At 49.2% G+C, this 19961-nt stretch overlaps 1 protein-coding gene and 2 non-coding genes across 3 annotated transcripts in view; 2 read left to right on the forward strand and 1 right to left on the reverse strand.

Moving 5' to 3' along the window:
• Positions 1 to 6370: 6370 nt before the first annotated feature.
• Positions 6371 to 6476, reverse strand: LOC115930286 (U6 spliceosomal RNA). The gene has a single exon (XR_004066937.2). It is a non-coding gene; the product is annotated as a U6 spliceosomal RNA (small nuclear RNA).
• Positions 6477 to 15307: 8831 nt separating this feature from the next.
• On the forward strand, positions 15308 to 15410 carry LOC115930269 (U6 spliceosomal RNA). The gene has a single exon (XR_004066922.1). It is a non-coding gene; the product is annotated as a U6 spliceosomal RNA (small nuclear RNA).
• Positions 15411 to 15908: 498 nt separating this feature from the next.
• The window catches only part of MMP17 (matrix metallopeptidase 17), a 33105-nt gene continuing 29052 nt past the window's right edge, over positions 15909 to 19961 (forward strand). The window contains exon 1 of the mRNA XM_055357655.2: positions 15909 to 16867. The gene's annotated coding sequence lies outside the window, so the exon portion shown is untranslated. The remainder of the gene's footprint in view (positions 16868 to 19961) is intronic.

The raw sequence follows: 19961 nt of genomic DNA on the forward strand, positions 1-19961 counted from the left end.
AAGGGGTGGGGGGTGAGGCAGGCGGGGGACGACCCGCCCTGAGCTGCGCTCCCCGCCCGGCCTCTTCCGCCTCCGTTTCCTCAGCTGCCAGGAGCTGCCCGGAGAACCAGGCGCCTCCCGGTTGCTTTCGCCTCCTGCGTTGTTCGGGCAGAGCCTCGCCGCTGCTCCGTTTTGACTGGAGATCTGAACGCTGCGTTAGGCTCCTTTCCCGTGAGCAGCAGAAGCCAGTTCTCCTGCCTTAACCACGGGAATCACCGCCAGGCAGCGGGCGGTTCCCTGGAGGGCAGGGAGGGCTGGGGCCCCGGCCGCTCCACAGGGTCGCAGGGCAGGAGGGACGCATCGACCACCATCCCAGCACAGGTGCGGCACGAGGCCCAGGCTGCCTCCGCCTTATTTCTTTTTTTTTTTTTTTAATTATTATACTTTAAGTTTTAGGGTACATGTGCACAAGGTGCAGGTTAGTTACATATGTATACATGTGCCATGTTGGTGTGCTGCACCCAGTAACTCATCATTTAACGTTAGGTATATCTCCTAATGCTATCCCTCCCCCCTCCCCCCACCCCACAACAGGCCCCAGTGTGTGATGTTCCCCTTCCTGTGTCCATGTGTTCTCGTTGTTCAGTTCCCACCTATGAGTGAGAACATGCGGTGTTTGGTTTTCTGTCCTTGTGATAGTTTGCTGAGAATGATGGTTTCCAGCTTCATCCATGTCCCTACAAAGGACATGAACTCATCCTCTTTTATGGCTGCATAGTATTCCATGGTGTGTATGTGCCACATTTTCTTAATCCAGTCTATCCTTGTTGGACATTTGGGTTGGTTGCAAGTCTTTGCTATTGTGAATGGTGCCACAATAAACATACGTGTGCATGTGTCTTTATAGCAGCATGATTTATAGTCCTTTGGGTATATACCCAGTAATGGGATGGCTGGGTCAAATGGTATTTCTAGTTCTAGATCCCTGAGGAATGGCCACACTGACTTCCACAATGGTTGAACTAGTTTACAGTCCCAGCAACAGTGTAAAAGTGTTCCTATTTCTCCACATCCTCTCCAGCACCTGTTGTTTCCTGAGTTTTTAATGATCGCCATTCTAACTGGTGTGAGATGGTATCTCATTGTGGTTTTGATTTGCATTTCTCTGATGGCCAGTGATGATGAGCATTTTTTCATGTATTTTTTGGCTGCATAAATGTCTTCTTTTGAGAAGCGTCTGTTCATATCCTTTGCCCACTTTTTGATGGGGTTGTTTGTTTTTTTCTTGTAAATTTGTTTGAGTTCATTGTAGATTCTGGATATTAGCCCTTTGTCAGATGAGTAGGTTGTGAAAATTTTCTCCCATTTTGTAGGTTGCCTGTTCACTCTGATGGTAGTTTCTTTTGCTGTGCAGAAGCTCTTTAGTTTAATTAGATCCCATTTGTCAATTTTGGCTTTTGTTGCCATTGCTTTTGGTATTTTAGACATGAAGTCCTTGCCCATGCCTATGTCCTGAATGGTAATGCCTAGGTTTTCTTCTAGGGTTTTTATGGTTTTAGGTCTAACGTTTAAGTCTTTAATCCATCTTGAATTGATTTTTGTATAAGGTGTAAGGAAGGGATCCAGTTTCAGCTTTCTACATATGGCTAGCCAGTTTTCCCAGCACCATTTATTAAATAGGGAATCCTTTCCCCTTTGCTTGTTTTTCTCAGGTTTGTCAAAGATCAGATAGTTGTAGATATGCAGCGTTATTTCTGAGGGCTCTGTTCTGTTCCATTGAGCTATATCTCTGTTTTGGTACCAGTACCATGCTGTTCAACTCCTTTCAGAATCCAAATTGCAGGGAATTGGGCTTTCGCTGAGCACAATACGGCCGCTCTTCCCCTGGCTGAAAGCAGCCAGCACCCTGGTGTACCTCGTGGGGCCAGGTCAGCCCCCAAGAAGGTGTTCCCACAAGAAGGTGCACAGGGGCGGTGTCCTGGAGGGCCAGCCGTTCTACCCACTCCATAAACACCAGCTTCAGGGATTGCACACCTGCTGCGCCAGGATGGGTTCCAGCCCCGGACTGAGAGCCCGAGCGCGGGTGGTGGAATGCGGCTTTTCACCATGTGAAAAGTTGCTTTAATTACAAGTTCATTAGCTATTCAGCGGGGGCAGCTTAGGGAAACATGAAAGTAAAATGTTGAAAAAGAGTTTGAGAAAGCACTTTAGATGATTTTCCGTTGATTCAGATCTCAAACTCTGCAGAGCTGAGCCACCTCTGTCTTCCCCTTGGACGGATTCTGCCGTGGGTTGTGAGACGACCGTGGAAACAAGGCCAGCTGATGCCCCTACTAACCTGGAAATAACCCAGGTTTCTTTTCGAGTACAGCAGGTCCTGCCAGCTCTTGAAAAATTGTGTGGCTGGGCATGGTGGCTCACACCTGTAATCCCAGCATTTTGGGAGGCCAAGGCAGGTGAGTCACCTGAGGTCAGGAGTTCGAGGCCAGCCGGGCCAACATAGTGAAACCCTGTCTCTACTAAAAATACAAAAATTAGCCAGGCATAGTGTCGGGCGGCTGTAATCCCAGCTACTTGGGAGGCTGAGGCAGGAGAATCACTTGAACCCGGGAGGCGGAGGTGGCGGTGAGCCGATACTGCACCACTGCACTCCAGCCTGGGCAACAGAGTGAGACTCCATCTCAAAAAAAAAAAAAATGTGCAAAAGCAGAAACAAGCTTGCAGTAGCCAGTGTCCCTTTCGGCCACCACCATCCAGGACCCACCAGCTTCTGGAGGGTGGCAGCTCTGTTCTCTTCGGAGATTGGCCCCAGCTCCCAGGACAGCGGAGAGCCTGGCACCCCGCAGGGGCTCAGCATGCATGCAGATGAAGTGCCCTCTGGGTGCCAGCCGGGCACCACCCGGCCTCCATTCAGCTGACAGATGGGTCCCGAGCACATCCTTTCCCCAAGCAGGATCCTGGGAAGGAAGGGACGCAAAAGAGGGCTCAGCCTCAGGCCTGCGTGTGCTTCAGAGAGCTCTCAGAATGTGCTTTGGGGAGAGTAGGGTGGGGAGGCTGGAAGCAGAGAGGCCCGAGTCAAGTCCACAGCAAGGGGGGCCTGGGCGAGAGTGCACAGAGCAGCGGGAGGCCCCAGAGGGACTCAGGAAGCTGCTTCCTGGGCTCCACAGTTGGGATGAGGGAGAGCAAGAGAGAGGGACAAAGAGACTCCCAGGGTGACGGATAAGCAAGGGGAGAGGCTAGCATGGTCCATGTGGTGATGGAGGAGGGCTGGAGACGTCAGTGTGAACTCACGTGCAGCTGAACATAGCTACAGGTGGTTGCACAGGAAAATATCTGTGTATGAGTATGTGCGGGGCTTAGTACACACACATTTCTTTCAGCTGACCAGTGAGGCCCAAGCAGCAACGAACACACCTAGTGCCGAGATCTTGATTTTGTGAAAGTTGTTGTCGGAATCACTTCTGTTTAAAAAAAAACAAATAAAACCAAACACTCTGGCAAATAGGCCTCAGGAAGGCCATGAAGAGAAAGGCTGTCATGCATAAATGCCTGAAAACAAAAACTATCAGAAAAGACTGTAAAAATGGACTGAGATGGATTCATGAAAAAAACGAAAAGAAAAAAATGAAAAAATAAAAGCACAGAAAACACAACCTTGCACAAAGGCCATTGAAACCTTACACAAAACTATTGTGAAAATATCTACCCAGCAATTGCCTGTCTAACCTTGGACTGGCATTGCCTTTATTATTGATCTTTGTAGCCAAAGATAATTTTTTTTTTTGAGACGTATTTTCTCTCTTGTTGCCCAGGCTGGAGTGCAATGGTGCAATCTTGGCTCATCGAAACCTCCGCCTCCTGGGTTCAAGCGATTCTCCTGCCTCTGCCTCCCAAGTAGCTGGGATTACAAGCACGCACCACCACACCTGGCTAATTTTGTATTTTTTAGTAGAGACAGGGTTTCTCCATGTTGGTCAGGCTGGTCTCGAACTCCCGACTTCAGGTGATCCACCCGCCTCGGCCTTCCAAAGTGCTGGGATTACAGGCGTGAGCCACCGTGCCCGGCCCGCCAAAGATAATTATCTCAGAACAATTATGTCATCTTCCTCATTCGTTCCGTAAAGGCTTCATCTTCCTTCACCCCCACCCCCCAGCCCCAATAATGCACACAGTTCACTATGGCCCATGTATTCCCACTGAAATTCCCCATTCCCAAATAAATATCATTTTCATGCCGGGCGCAGTGGCTCACACCTGTAATCCCAGCACATTGGGAGGCCGAGGCGGATGGATCGCCTGAGGTCAGGAGTTCAAGACCAGCCTGGTCAACATAATGAAACCCCATTTCTACTAAAAAAAATTAGCGGGGCATGGTGACACATGCCTGTAATCCCAGTTACTCAGGAGGCTGAGGCAGGAGAATGGCTTGAACCTGGGAGGCAGAGGTTGCAGTGAGCTGAGATCGCGCCACTACACTCCAGCCTGGGCAACAAGAGTGAAACTCCATCTCAGTTTTCTTTTAAAGAGCCTCTCCCGGATATTTCCGTTGAGATAAATGGTGTCAGAAGTGGGACCTGAAAAGCGGTCACTGTTGGAAGGAAGCCGTGGCTCTCAGAACTGGCGATTCCCACCTGAGCTGTTCACTTCTGCCTCTTGCCTTTTCTGCCCTGCTGAATCTTCTCTCAGGCCAGGCCTCCCTCTTTTTAGGTAGAAGCTCTCCACTGTATTCCAGATTTGGTTTGGTTATAAGATTGCCTTAATAAAGGCCCTTACATTCCTCCTAGGATCAAAAAAGAAAGACAAGTGTCTTTCTGGTTTCTAGAGAACTCAGATTCCGTCTGCGAGGTGTGAGGTGCCAGGTTCGAGGTGCGAGGTCTTCTCTGGTAAATTCACTTTTGGTCACTGCTCCTAGCTGAATATTTCATTTGATCTACATGCCTGGGTCAAAAGTTTTTGCAAATCCTGATTATAGTTTGGTTACATGCATGATTTGGCCATTTTCCCTTCTTTGTTTCTAAAAATCTTCCAAGAACAAAAATAAACATTCTAAATGGTGGGCACAGGGTGGCTAATTAAAAACAACTGGGTTCCACGTTGAATTCATAATTGGAAAAAATATGTACCAGAAGATACAAAGAAAAAACTTTTTTAAAGCTGCTGGGCCAGTCACCACCATCTAAAACACTGGTCAAACTCCAAACATTCTCTGACAGGATTTACAGAATTTTCTTTGCTCTAAAGATATTAATAAGACACAGAATGGGATTCTTAAATATGAAGACATGCCAAGTTTTCTGGCACTCCCGACACCTACATATTATAGCCCATTCTCATGCACATTTTTTTAACTGGTGGACAAATTACATCAAGAAAAATTAAGAGCTCAAATTATCATTATTCAAACAGTCTTTTCAAAAAACAACCCTTCAACTATAGGGCTAATGTGGAAAGCCTTCTAAGTTCTCTATTTTTTTTTTTCTGCTCACTTTGAATCTGCTGACTTTTCTAATGGGGTTGAGATAAAACTCACAGCTTTGGAATTCCAGCCAATATTTTTTGTAACTGTTGTAAGAAAGACGAGTGGGTGTGGCAACTCACACTTGTAAACCCAGCACTTTGGGAGGCTGAGGCAGGAGGATTGCTTGAACCTGGGAGTTTGAGACCAGCCTGGGCAACATAGTGAGACTCCATCTCTACAAAACACAAACAAAAAATTAGCCAGGTGCGGTGGTGCACAGCTACTTGGGAGGCTGAGGTGGTTGGATCACTTGAGCCCAAGAGGTGGAGGTTGCAGTGAGCTGAGATTGCAGCACTGCATTCTAGCCTGAGCAACAACATATTGAGACCCTGTCTGGAAAAAAATGAGCAAAAATAAATAAAAGGTTACATCCACGTAACCTTTTTAAAAAAACTCTTTTTTTTTCTTTGAGACAAGGTCTGGCTCTATTGCCCAGGCTGGAGTGTGGTGGAGTTTAGGACATTCACAAGGTGGCATCTGCACAACCTTGTAAATGTCCTAAATGCATGGAAGTGTACACCCTGAAATGGTGAATTTTTTTTTTTTTTTTTCAGACGGAATCTTGCTCTGTTGCCCCAGCTGGAGTGGAGTGGCACAATCTCTGCTCACTGCAACCTCTGCCTCCTGGGTTCAAGCAATTCTCCTGCCTCAGCCTCCCGAGTAGCTGGGATTACAGGCGCTCCCCACCACACCCGGCTAATTTTTGTATTTTTTAGTAAAGATGGGGTTTTGCCATGTTGCCCAGGCTGGTCTCAAACTCCTGACCTCAGGTGATCCAACCCCCTTGGCCTCCCAAAGTGCTGGGATTACAGGAGTGAGCCACCGCACTTGGCCAAAAAATGATTTCTTAATATTTATAATTTTATTATTTTAAAAAATATGGAAGTCTTCACGAATTTGTATGTCATCCTTGCGCAAGGGCCCTGCTGACTCCTCTGTGTCACTCCAATTTTAGTGTCTGTGCTGCCCCAGCCAGTGCTGTGTAACTATCTCTGTCTTGCTTTCGAAGTCTTTTGATTATCACTTCAGTGAAATAAACGACTGTTATTTCAGAGTGACCTATGATCACGTTTCGTTCAATTGTTTTAAACCTTTTGACATCTTTAGCAGCTTCTCCAAGAACAAAATTCTAAATTAAGTTTTTCTGACCTAGGCTTAACTTTGGGGTTTTCTAGCTGGGCCCCAGAAGAACCTTAAAAACTTATCTCTCATTTTGTAGAGGCATTAAATTATTAGGCTTATTTAGTAAATTATGTGAGAGACATTATCAAATAATAAATTATATTAGGCATTCTTTCAGTTACATTTATGTTATTAATACAAATGTTTCATGGCTGGGCATGGTGGTTCACACCTGTAATTCCAGCATTTTGGGAGGCTGAAGTGGGTGGATCACCTGAGGTCAGGAGTTCAAGACCAGCCTGGCCAACATGGTGAAACCCCATCTCTACTAAAAATACAAAAATCAGCCAGGCGTGGTGGTGCACACCTGTAATCCCAGCTATTCAGGAGGCTGAGGCAGGAGAATCACTTTAACCCAGGAGGCGGAGGTTGCAGTGAGCCGAGATCGCATCACTGCATTCCAGACTGAGCGACAGAGCGAGACTCCATCTCAAAAAAATAAATAAATAAATAATGTTTAAAAATTGTATAAAACTTAAAATCTAATATCATTAGTCATAATTTTAGCTGTTATAGTAAATCTTCTTTAAAGTTATATCTATGTAAATGTATTAATGTGAATATCCTATAGATTATGTACAGCTGATCAGTCTGACGGCCCCACATGAACAATGAGATTCGCCATTCCACAGTCTTCATTTACAGCAGTCTGCACTGTTGAGAGGCTCCAGCCGTCACACTCACTCACAGGCAAGTCCCTTAAAACCTGATTTCCTTCCAGGCGCGGTGGCCACGCCTGTAATCCCAGCACTTTGGGAGGCCAAGGCAGGTGGATCACTTGAGGTCAGGAGTTTGAGACCAGCCTGGCCAACATGGTGAAACCCCGTCTCTACTAAAAATACAAAAATTAGCCAGGTGTGGTGGCGGGCGCCTGTAATCCCAGCTACTCGGGAGGCTGAGGCAGGAGAATCGCTCAAACCCGGGAGAGGGAGATTGCAGTGAGCCGAGATCGCACCACTGGACTCCAGCCTGGGCAACAGAGCAAGACTCCATCAAAAAAAAAAAAAAAAAAACCTGATTTCCTGCACCAAAAACGAAATGACTCAAGAAATTACAACTGGCAGAGAACAAAGAGGGTGGAGAAGTGGATATTTCACAGAAGTCACACAAGGCCAGGCTCAATGTAGAAACATGGAAAAATACAGTATCTGAAGCCAAACTAACCAGGAGCATGTCCTAGCAACAGCACTCACTACCTACAAAACTATGGGCATGGTGCTTTTGTTATCATTCTGTGATAAAAACCTCAGTGAGGTCAGGCACAGTGGCTCACAACTGTAATTCCACTGCTTAGGAAGGCCCAGGTGGGAGGATGGCTCAAAGCTAAGAATTCGAGACCAGCCTGGGCCACAGAGCAAGATCCCAACTCTAAAAATAAAATTAAATTTAAAATTTAAAGAAACAAAACAAAACAAAACTTGGCCAGGCTCACACCAGTAATCCTAGCATTTTGTGAGGCTGAGGTAGGTGGATAGCTTGAACTCAGGAGTTTGAGACCAGCCTGGACAATGTGGCAAAACTCCATCTCTATAAAATTTAAAAAAAAAAAAAGAGCAGGATGTGGTGGTGTGCGCCTGTAGTCCCAGCTCCTTGGGAGGCTGAGGTGGGAGGATCGCCTGGGCGACAGAGTGAGACCCCACCTCAAAAAGAAAAAAAACTTAAACGAGCTGTTGGGTAAAACTTTCAGTGTAATGGAAGGAAGACACGCCAGGCCGGAAATCAGAATGCTTTCCGGGCACTCCACTCATCCTGGCGTGGGGCTCAGGCTTGGCTCTGCCGCAGTCCACACCATCTCCTCGACACAGAACTACGGCAGCCCCCGACCCGAGGCCAGCAAAGCCCCTCAGCCGGAGCTCCCTTCACAGGCGCAGGTGGTGGGAGTTCACCGTCCGCTCATCATCCCAACAGTCTAAGGACGGCGCAGCAGCCTGGGCTCCGACGGGAGGTGCAGTGAGGGAAAGCACACTCGCCCAGGCTCCCCCGGTCGTGGTGACGGAAATCCAAGCATGGGGCCATTTAAAAGAGTAGTCGTGACAGCTTAGGAAGGAGCGACTGAAGCTTTGTTTTCTCCCTGGCGATATCTTTAGGGGCCTCTGCATGTTTCTTGCTGAAGACGTCCACAGGTCTTAACCAGGCCGGTCCACCGCAGTCTTGTGATTCGAGGCACAGTAAGTGGCCCCTTACTTTCCTTCTCTACTTGACTTTTCTGGATTCGAAAGAGCGTTTGTCAAACCTACAAAAAGATGACGACTGATGGTTTTTACAAGGTGTGAACCATGAAGAGTGATCCCATGCCACCCAGGATGGGGTTGAACATTGACATTGCTACAGACCTGCATTAGGTGGAAATAGCACTGAACCCCCAAAGGAATCTAACAACATGTAAGACAGGATATTTTTTAGCTGGGCGTGGTGGCTCACGCCTGTAATCCCAGCACTTTGGGAGGCCAAGGCGGGCGGATCACGTGAGGTCATAAGTTCGAAACCAGCCTGGCCAATATGGTGAAACCCTGTCTCTACTAAAAAAATACAGAAAAAAAAAATTAGCCAGGCGTGGTGGTGGGCGCCTGTAATCCAGCTACTCAGGAGGCTGAGGCAGGAGAATGGCGTGAATCCGGGAGGCGGAGGTTGCAGTGAGCCGAGATGGCGCCACTGCACTCCAGCCCGGGCAACAGAGAGAGACTCCGTCAAAAAAAAAAAAAAATTCCTGTCCTCCCCCACCCTTGTGATAATGTACTTTGTGATATTCCCCGTCCTTGTGAATGTACTTTGTAACATTCCTCCCCGCCCCTGTGACAATACACCCTCCCCGCCCTTATGAATGTACTTTGTAACATCCATCCCCTGCCCGAAAAAATTGCTGCTGACTCCACCGCCTTATCCCAAACCTATAAGAACCAATGATAGGCCCACCACCCTCCTCTGACTCCTTTCTCAGACTCAGCCCCCTTGCGCCCAAGTGAATAAACAGCCTTGTTGCTCACACTAAGCCTGTTCAGGTGGCCTCTTACACAGACGCGCGTAACACCTACATTCTTCTAGATTCATCGAATCTAACTTTCTTCCATAGAATTACTAAAAATGGAAACTTCTCTGTTCCTGAAGTCCTATCAGCTAAAACTAGATGAATTCTCCAAAAGAAGCCTTGCGTCTGATGTGTGGGCCACACAAAAAGTTCACTGTACCCCCCCAATGCCATAGTCAGAGACATTTGAACTGCAAACCAGGTCGCGAATAGGACCTTTCATGCTGTAGACGGCTTTCCCCAGACGCCGGCGAACAGGACTCCTGTCACGATGACGCTCTTACCCATCTCAGTGCCCACCTCTCCCACGGGGCAGGACAGTGGTGTCGCTGAACTTCCACTATCCACGTCTTCTGCTGGAACTCCACAGAACCTGACCCAGGAGATCCCTTAGTCTCTGCTGGTTAAGTAAGGAAATGCCTGTGCTGTTGCTACCACCACACGCTGCACCTGGAGAAACTCCTCTGGGAAAGCTGAGACCCACATGCACAAAATAAGAAAACAGGCCACAGGGTCGCAGCCGGTCTCACCCACCGTGAGGTCATCTGATTTATTCCCTTGGTTGCCTTTACGCCTGGGTTCGTGACAAAGCCACTATGCAAACTGGGATTGCCACATTACTATTAATTTTACCTTGTATTTCCCCTTTTTAAGCTTTGCGTTTGTTCCTTGTTAAATTTTGAAGTACAACTCCTCGCAGGATCATGCTGGCCCAGCGCGTCGAGATGACAGCAAGAGACTCCAAAGCAGACAAAACTGAACTCAGTAACAGGCCCCAGGGGGCCTCAGCCCAGGAACCGCACCCTCCAAACCTCCCCTATTGCTCAACTGTGGCTAAAAGGGTTTTGACATTGACTCCTAGTCACCACCCACCGTAACCCTACCCGGTGTGGGGCAAGACCAGCAATCAGGACATCCCTGGGACATCAAAACCTAAGTACAGGGCCGGGCGCGATGGCTCATGCCTGTAATCCCAGCACTTTGGGAGGCTGAGGCAGGCAGATCACCTGAGGTCGGGAGTTTGAGACCAGCCTGACCAACATGGTGAAACCCCATCTCTACTGAAAATACAAAACTTAGCCGGGTGTGATGGCGGGCGTCTGTAATCCCAGCTACTCAGAAGGCCGAGGCAGGAGAATCGCTTGAACCCAGGAGGCGGATCGGAGGTTGTAGTGAGCCAAGATTGTGCCACTGCACTCCAGCTTAGGTGACAGTGAGACTCCGTCTCAAAAAAACAACAAAAAACAAAAAAGCTAAGTACAGGAAGACTGATCAGTGATGCCTGAGAAAGATTTTTTTTTTTTAAATGGAGTCTCACTTTGTTGCCCAGGCTGGAATGCAATGGCGCAATCTTGGCTCACAGCAACCTCTGCTCCGCCTCCCGGGTTCAAGCGATTCTCCTGCCTCAGACTCCCAAGTAGGTGGGACTGCAGGCGCGCACCACCATGCTCAGCTAATTTTTGTATTTTCGGTAGAGACAGAGTTTCACCATTTTGGCCAGGCTGGTCTCGAACTCCTGACCTCAGGTGATCTGCTTGCCTCAGCCTCCCAAAGTGCTGTGATTACAGGCATGAGCCATCTCGCCTGGCTTTTTTTTTTTTTTTTTTTTTTGAGACAGAGTCTTGCTCTGTCACCCAGGCGGGAGTGCAGTGGCGCAATCTCAACTCACTGCAGCCTCTACCTCCCGGGTTCAAACGATTCTCCTGCCTCAGACTCCCAAGTAGCTGGGACCACAGGCGCGCACCACTATGCCTGGCCAATTTTTGTAGTTTTAGTAGAGATGAGGTTTCACCATGTTGGCCAGGCTGGTCTCGAACTCCTGACTGCATGATCCATCTGCCTCGGCCTCCCAAAGTGCTGGGATTACAGGTGTGAGCCACCTCTCCCAGCCTAATTTTTGTATTTTTAGTAGAGACGGGGTTTCACCATGTTGGCCAGGCTGGTCTCAAACTCCTGACCTCGAGATCCACTCGCCTTGGCCTCCCAAAGTGCTGAGATTACAGGCGTGAGCCACCACATCTGGCTGCCTGAGAAAGATCTTGATCAAAGGGGGAAATATAGCCAGGCACAGCGTCTCACACCTGTAATCCCAGTGCATTGGAAGGCTGAGGCAAGAGGATCTTTTGAGGTCAGGAGTTCACGACCAGCCTGAGCAACATAGTGAGACCCCTGCCTCTGCCAAAAAAAAACCTTAAAAATTAGCTGGGTCTGGGGGTGCACACCTGTGGTCCTAGCTACTTGTGAGATGGAGGTGGGAGGATTGCTTGAGCCTGGGAGGTGGAGGCCGCAGTGAGCTATGATTACGCCACTGCACCCCAGCTTGGACAATGGAGTCCCCTGTCTCCAAAAAAAAAAAAAAAATTGCCTGGGTGCAGTGACTCACACCTGTAATCCCAACATTTTGGGAGGCCAAGGCAGGAGGCTCCCTTGAGCCCAGGAGTTTAAGACCAGCCTGGGAAACACAGGGAGACTCCATCTTTATTTATTTTTTTAAATTTTAAGAGGCCGGGCATGGTGGATCACGCCTGTAATCCCAGCACTTTGGGAGGCTGAGGTGGGCAGATCACAAGGTCAGGAGTTTGAGACCAGCCTGAACAATATGGTGAAACCCCATTTCTACTAAAAATACAAAAATTAGCTGGGCGTGATGGCACACACCTGTAATCCCAGCTACTCAGGAGGCTGTGGTAGGAGAATCGCTTGAACCCAGGAGGCGGAGGTTGCAGTGAGCGGAGATCATGCCACTGCACTCCAGCCTGGGCAACAGAGCGAGACACCATCTCAAAAAAAAATTAAAAAATAGTTTTAAAAAGGGGAAATAGGAAAGTTTTCAGAATCAAAATGGAGTTATTAGTGTAAAAAAAAAAAATCACCTGACAAATACAGCCAGGGAAGATTATGAAGGGAGGGTTCGCAGCCTTGTATGCCTGATAAAAACTACCACAAAAGACTGCAAAAAACACAACTTTGCCCAGAAAATACTTCTGCAAAGAAATCTGCCCAGCAACTGCCTGTCCAACCCTGGACTGGCATCATCTTGTCATTCCTCCTCGTAGCCAAGGGTAATCATTTCAAAACAATTATGGCATCCTCATTTTCCTTCAAACCCTTCTTCTTCCTTTACCCCCCTTAATATACACATTTCAAAACAATTATGGCATCCTCATTTTCCTTTCAAACCCTTTTTCTTCCTTTACCCCCCTTAATATACACATAGTTTACTGTGGCACACACATTCCCTCCCAAATAAATATACATATCCTCTAGAGAGCCTCTTTCTGTTTCATATTTAGGTTGGGAGGTTCTAATTCCATTCTCCAATACAAGGAACCCAGGGCCAGGCACGGTGGCTCACGCCTGTAATCCCAGCACTTTGGGAGGCCAAGACAGGAGGATCACTTGAGCCCAAGAGTTTGAGACCAGCCTGGGCAACCTTGTCCCTACTAAAAATAAAAAATTACCCAGGCATGGTGGCATGCACCTGTGGTCCCAGCTACTCAGGAGGCTAAGGTGGGAGGACTGCTTGAACCCAGGAGGTCAAGGCTGCAGTGAGCTATGATCATGCCGCTGCACTTTAGCCTGAACAACAAAGCGAGACCGTGCCTCAAAACCAAACAAACAAAAAAACACAAAACAAGGACTGGGGCAGGAAACACACAACCTTATAGTTGCAGAAAGTAAGAACATGCTCAAAACAAACAAAATCCCCAGTTGAGGGCCGGGTGCGGTGGCTCACGCCTGTAATCCCAGCACTTTGGGAGGCTGAGACGGGTGGATCACCTGAGGTCAGGAGTTCAAGACCAGCCTGGCCAACATGGCGAAACCCCATCTCTACTAAAAATACAAAAAATTAGCTGGGCGTGGTGGCGGGTGCCTGTAATCCCAGCTACTCGGGAGGCTGAGGTAGGAGAATCGCTTGAACTCAGGAGGCAGAGGTTGCATGAGCCGAGATCATGCCATTGCACTCCGGCCTGGGCAACAAGAGTGAAACTCTATATCAAAATAATAATAATAACAATACATTTTATAAATAAATAAATGTCACATGAGATCCAGACGGGGCCCTGGCACAGAAAAAAGGACATTAGAGAAAAACTCAGGGAACCTGAATAACGTGTGGATTATGCTTAATGACAATGTATCATTACGGTCCATTCACTGTGACCAATGTTCCATGATAAGAGAAAATGTTAATTACAGAGGAGAGTGGGTGTAAGGTGTATGGGCACTTCAGCCATTATGGAAATTAAAAATAGAACTGCCACAGGGCCTGACAGTCCTTCCCCTGGGCCTGTACCCGAAGGAATCCAGCTCACCGCCCATCCAGGCGTCCACACTCACACGTCCACCACAGCACTACCCACAGCGGCCAAAGCGGGGAACTACCTGGGCATCCATCAGTGGCCGGACAGAGAAGGAGACTGTGGTGTATATGATCACGTGGAGAGAGGTGATGGACCTTAAAAACAGAGGAGATCCTGCATTTGCCACATGGATGGACTAGGGGTCATGATGCCAGCAAGACAAGCCAGACACAGAAAGAAACATCACAGGATCTCACTCATATGCAGAATCTTTAAAATAAATAAATAAAGGCAGGCGGGGGTATTGGGTGCGGTGGCTTACACCTGTAATCTCAGCATTTTGGGAGGGCAAGGTGGGAGGATCACTTGAGCTCAGGAGTTTTGAGACCAGCCTGGGTAATATAGCAAAACCCCATCTCTACAAAAATGTTTTTTAAATTACCTCAGTGTGGTGGTGTGCACCTGTGGTCCCAGCTACCAGGGAAGCTAAGGCGGGAGGATCGCTTGAGCCCAGGAGGTTGAGGCTGCAGTGAGCCGTGATAGTACCACTGCACTCCAGCCTGGGCAAGAGAGCAAGAACCTGTCTCACAAAAATAAATAAATAAAAAGGTGGGGATCAAATATATAAAGACAGAGAATAAAACAGTGGGCGACAGGGTGAGCCCCTTCAAAAGGGCTCGTGTGCACCTGAGGGCTGCAGAGAATAATTATGCTCCAGGCGTCTGCTAATGCGTGGGTCACGGTTGCGCTGGCTGTGGGAGGAAGACGGGTGCCTGGGAGATGATGCAAAACTCACCCGTTCCGCTGTGGCCACCAATTTACTGCGTATACGTGCCCTACACCACCACAACGTACACCATAAATGCACACGATAACATTTATCTTTTAAAAAGACACGTGGGGTGGGGCGCAGTGGCTCACGCCTGGAATCCCAACACTTTGGGAGGCCAAGGCGGGTGGATCACCTGAGGTCAGGAGTTCGAGACCAGCCCGACCAACGTGGAGAAACTCCATCTCTACTAAAAATACAAAATTAGCTGGGCGTGGTGGCACATTCCTGTAATCCCAGCTACTCGGGAGGCTGAGGCAGGAGAATTGCTTGAACCCAGGAGGTGGAGGTTGTGGTGAGCCAAGATCATGCCATTACACTCCAGCCTGGGCAACAAGAGCAAAACTCTATCTCAAAAATAAAAAATAAGATAAAAAATAAAAAGATACGTGGGAACTTTTCTATCGTTATAGATTTTCTGTAAATTTAATGTCTAAAAATTTAGAACTTTATTCTTAAAAAACAACAGAGTGCTCACCGCAGCAGCACCTATACTAAAATTGGAACGACTCAGAGATTGCATGGCCTCTGCACAAGGATGACACAAAAATTCGTGAAGTGTTCTGTATTTTCATATTATAAATAGAAATAAAAAATAAACAATAACACACACACAAAAACTGTGCCTCAAAAGATGTCATCTAGGGGCTGGGTGCGTTGGCTCACACCTGTAATCCCAACACTTCGTGGGGCCGAGGTGGGTGGATCACCTGAGGTCAGGAGTTCAAGACCAGCCTGGACAACATAGTGAAACCCCATCTCTACTAAAAATGCAAAAATTAGCCAGGCATGATGGCACGTGCTACTCAGGAGGCTGAGGCAAGAGAATCACTTGAACCTGGGAGGCAGAGATTGCAGTGAGCCGAGATTGCACCACTGCACTCCATCCTGGGCGACAGTGAGACTCCATCTCAAAAAAAAAAAAAAAAAAGAAAGCTGTCAACTTCCTCCCACCCTGTGTTCTGTTCTGCCTGTGTCTGCTGCAAGGACACCTGCCCCCAGCCTGCCGGGGTGTGGCTGAGCTGCCTAAGCCTCCACCCACCTGCCCAACCTGCTCGCACACCACAGCCCATGGGTCCAGTGGGAAAGCACCTCAGGTGCAGTGAGGCCTCAGAAGCCGACCTCAGTTGCACACAGGTGGGTGACAGGGCATGCAGCATCATCTGCAGAGCCCCCGGTGGGCACTGCCTCCCATGGTCCCTCTGCCACAGGGTTTCCCAGGATGGGGCTTCAAAGCTAATTTCCCCAAATGCCATACAAAGTGACAGTAGATTATTTCCCCGCAACAAATAGCTGAAATTAAGGAATTTGAAAATTTTACAAAGGCAATATTTGTTAACTTTAATAAAGTCAAGATGAAGAGATTAATTTTGTTTTCTCATTATTGTTCTGAATGAGCACTTCTGGGATAAAGGCATATTCAGCCATCCTGAAATAAATACATACATACATACATACATACATACATACATACATACATAAGGCACCCAGGCTTCTAGGTGGAGAGCATGCAGAGAGGCGGCTGGGCTTGGACTCCGCTGTGAGTGCCTGGCCTGCGGCTCACCCTGGGATGTCCAGGGAGCCTGGGCACCTGCGCTGGGCTGGAGGGGACAAACCTAGGCAGCGCTCAGCCAGCAACAAGGAGCTGGTGGGTACAGCTCTAGTGATGGAGACCAGCTCGGGGGACGCTGAGAGCAGGGGGCCCAGAACCCACCCATGCAGGGCTACAGGGCGTGGGGTCGATGTGGTTTGGTTCTGGGTCCCCGCCCAAATCTCATGTTGAAATGTAAGCCCCGTGTTGGAGGAGAGCCTAGTGGCAGGTGATTGGCTCATGGGGGCAGATTTCCCCCTTGCTGCTCTCGTGGTAGTGAGTTCTCACGAGATCTGGTTGTGTAAAAGCGTGTAACCCTTCCCTCTTCTCTCTCTCTCCTGCTGTGGCCACGTGAGACGTACCTGGGTCCCCTTCACCTTCCGCCTTGAGAGTTTCCTGAGGTCTCCCCAGCCATGCTTCCTGTACAGCCTGTGGAACTGTGAGTCGGTTAAACCTCTTTTCTTTATAAATTACTCAGTCTCAGGTAGTCCTTTGCAGCAGTGTGAGAACGGACTCATACGGGGCTGAAATGCTGGCGAAGAGGTGCTGAGAAAGGGAAGAGCATCGTTTACCAGGAAGGGGGTGCAGCCAGGAAGGGGGTGTGACATGTTCACCACGGAAGCGCGAAGGCAGCCCAGGCACCCGCCACAGGGGAACGCACAGAATGTGGGCCGAGCAAAGTGGCGCATACCTGTGAGCCCGGCACTGTGGGAGGCTGAGGGGGCAGATCACTTGAGATAAGGAGTTGGAGACCATCCTGGCCAACATGGCGAAACCCCGTCTCTACTAAAAATACAAAAATTAGCCGGGTGTGGTGGCGGGCGCCTGTAATCCCAGCTACTCAGGAGTCTGAGGCAGGAGAATCACTTGAACCCAGGAGGCGGAGGCTGCAGTGAGCTGAGATTGTGCCACTGCACTCCAGCCTGGGCGACAGAGGGAGACTCCATCTCAAAAATAAATAATTAATTAATTAATAAACATTTAAAAGTCAACAACAAGGGGCTGAGGACCTCCAATGGTGGTGTTCGTGGCAGCAGGGAAGCCAGGTACCAGCGCATGAGGACTTGGAACCAGGACTTCGAAGACGCTGGGCTGAGGAGAAGACCGACCAGGCTGGGGCTGGCATAGGGCCCAGGGAGGGCCCATCTCTGAAATGGGTGACATAAGCCAAACACAGTGCTTTGTGCTCAGGCCTCTCTGCACTGGGCTTCCTGTCACTTACACCCAAAGAGCCTTGAATGGAATTCACCCTGAGCGATACAACCAGGGGCACAGCACCCCCTCCTCACTGCCTGACACGAGGGTCCTGGGTCCCCACAGGAGCAACCGTGGGCAGGGCCACCTGGGGGCTGCCCGTCAGAGTGTCTGCACCCGGATGGCTACAGACCAGGGCTGGGCACCTCTGGCTTTCCTACAACCTTCATGTCACAGCTAGGAGCCCCAAGCGTGTGTCCCACAGAGCTCCGACAATAGTGCCCGCCTGTCATTTGCCCATCTTCGTGGTCCACAGACAACGCTACTTGAGTCTCCAGCCAGGGGCTGGAAATGAGCTGATGGGCCCAGCCCGGGTTTAATGCTCCAGGCATGGGGCAGCATCACTAAACCCTGGGCTGACAGGGACAAAGGTGGCTTTTCTAAAGGAAATTGCAGGGTAAGGGAGATGGATAGCAGGCAAGGCTGGATCAGGGGGCTCAGAAGATGTGATGCAACGTGTGGGTGTACACGTGGTAAACATAAATACAATATATGGTTATTGTGGGTCTTTTCTGCTTTCTGCTTTTCTTCTCATAAATTGTTTAATTTGCTCAACAGTATGTCTGAGGCCAGGCACAGTGACTCACGCCTGTAATCCCAGCACTTTGGGAGGCCAAGGTGGGTGGATCACCTGAAGTCAGGTGTGGCATTTGAGACCAGCCTGGCCAACATGGTGAAACCCTGTCTCTACTAAAAATATAAAAAGTAGCTGGGCGTGGGGGCAGGTGCCTGTAATCCCAGCTACTTGGGAGGCTGAGGCAGGAGAATCACTTGAATCTGGGAGGCAGAGATTGTAGTGAGCCGAGATCGCACCACTGCACTCCAGCCTGGGTGACAGAGCAAAACTCCGTCTTAAAAAAGAAAAAAATCCAGCAGTATGTCTGAGTGGCCCTGCGGATGCTCTTGGATCGAATCCCTTCTTCCTGGCTTCTGTCTTTGGGTCATAGCCCAGTGTTGTCAGCCCAGGGCAGCCACCAGCTTACGCAGCAGCTTTGTGGGTCTTGGAAAGGTGCCTGATTCCTCATGTGCTGTGGCCCCACAGTGAGGCCATGGATCCATAAACAGGGTGCAGGTGGGACTCCAGCCCCTACCCATGCCCTTGGCCACAGCCAGCAGGACACATGGCCCTGGATCAGCCAGTCGGCCATGGGTGGGCGTGTGGGCAGTTTCTGAATTCTTTCCTATTACAAATCCCGCTGCAACACCATGCTTGCATTAGCCTTCCCGTGCAAAGACCGGAGCGTTCCTCTACAGCAGATGCCGAGAATTCTGGCCGCAGAACATGTGCTTCTTGAATCGTAATAGCTGCTACCTGGTGGCCCTTCCGAGGGGCTGTACCAGGAGCCCGAGTGCCCACTCCCCACACCCTCCTCCGCAGATGATAATACGTGATTTTTCTTTTTCCTTCCTTCCTCCCTCCCCTCTTTCTTTCTCTTTCTCTTTCTCTTTTTTTTCCTCTCTCTTTCTTTCTTTCTCTCTCTCTTTCTCTCTCTCTCTTTCTTTCTTTCTTTTTCTTGGCAGGGTCTCGCTCTGTCTCACCGGAATTCCTGTGCTTAAGTGATCCTTCCACCTCAGCCTCCCAAGTAGCTGGGACCACAGGCACACACCACCATGCACAGCTATTTTTATATTTTTAGTAGAAACATGGGCTTCGCCATATTCGTCAGTCTGGTCCCAAACTCCTGAGCTCAAGCGATCCGCCTGCAATTCAGCCTCCCAAAGTGCTGGGATTACAGGTGTGAGCCACCGTGCCGTCATGATTTTTCAGCGTTGCAAAGCTGATGGGAGAAGAGCGATTTCTTGCGGGACTTGGATCTCAGCCGCTTTCAGATGTCCGAATGGGGTGGCAGGCTTGAAGGGAACACAGCAGCCATGGTGCCAGGCAGCTGCTTTGAGGAAGGTCAAATTCCCGATGTCTAACCAAGCATCTCCAGTTCATCAGCCGCCACCAGGCCTTTCTGGGGAGAACCGTGGCCTGCCTGTAAGGCCCTTCTCACGTTTGTACACCCCAAGCCACTGTCGCCCAAGCTCCATAAACAAGCCATCTCCCTTCATTGCCAGCAAGCCCCGCGGTGAAGCCTCTTGACAGCACCGAGCTACAGCCCCTCGACAGCGTCCTGTTCCAAGTCTCAGATGTGTATGAGCCCCGTGACGCAGTGGGGGCACTGGCCGCATTCCCTCTTCTGAGCCCTTGACCCAGCTTTGCCTGCCATCCACCCTCCCTTCCTCTGACTTCAGCACCTCTGATTTCCTGTAGAGAATCCCTTCCAGCCCAGGGC

Source organism: Gorilla gorilla, chromosome 10 (assembly GCF_029281585.2).
Source record: "Gorilla gorilla gorilla isolate KB3781 chromosome 10, NHGRI_mGorGor1-v2.1_pri, whole genome shotgun sequence".
NCBI lineage: Eukaryota > Metazoa > Chordata > Mammalia > Primates > Hominidae > Gorilla > Gorilla gorilla.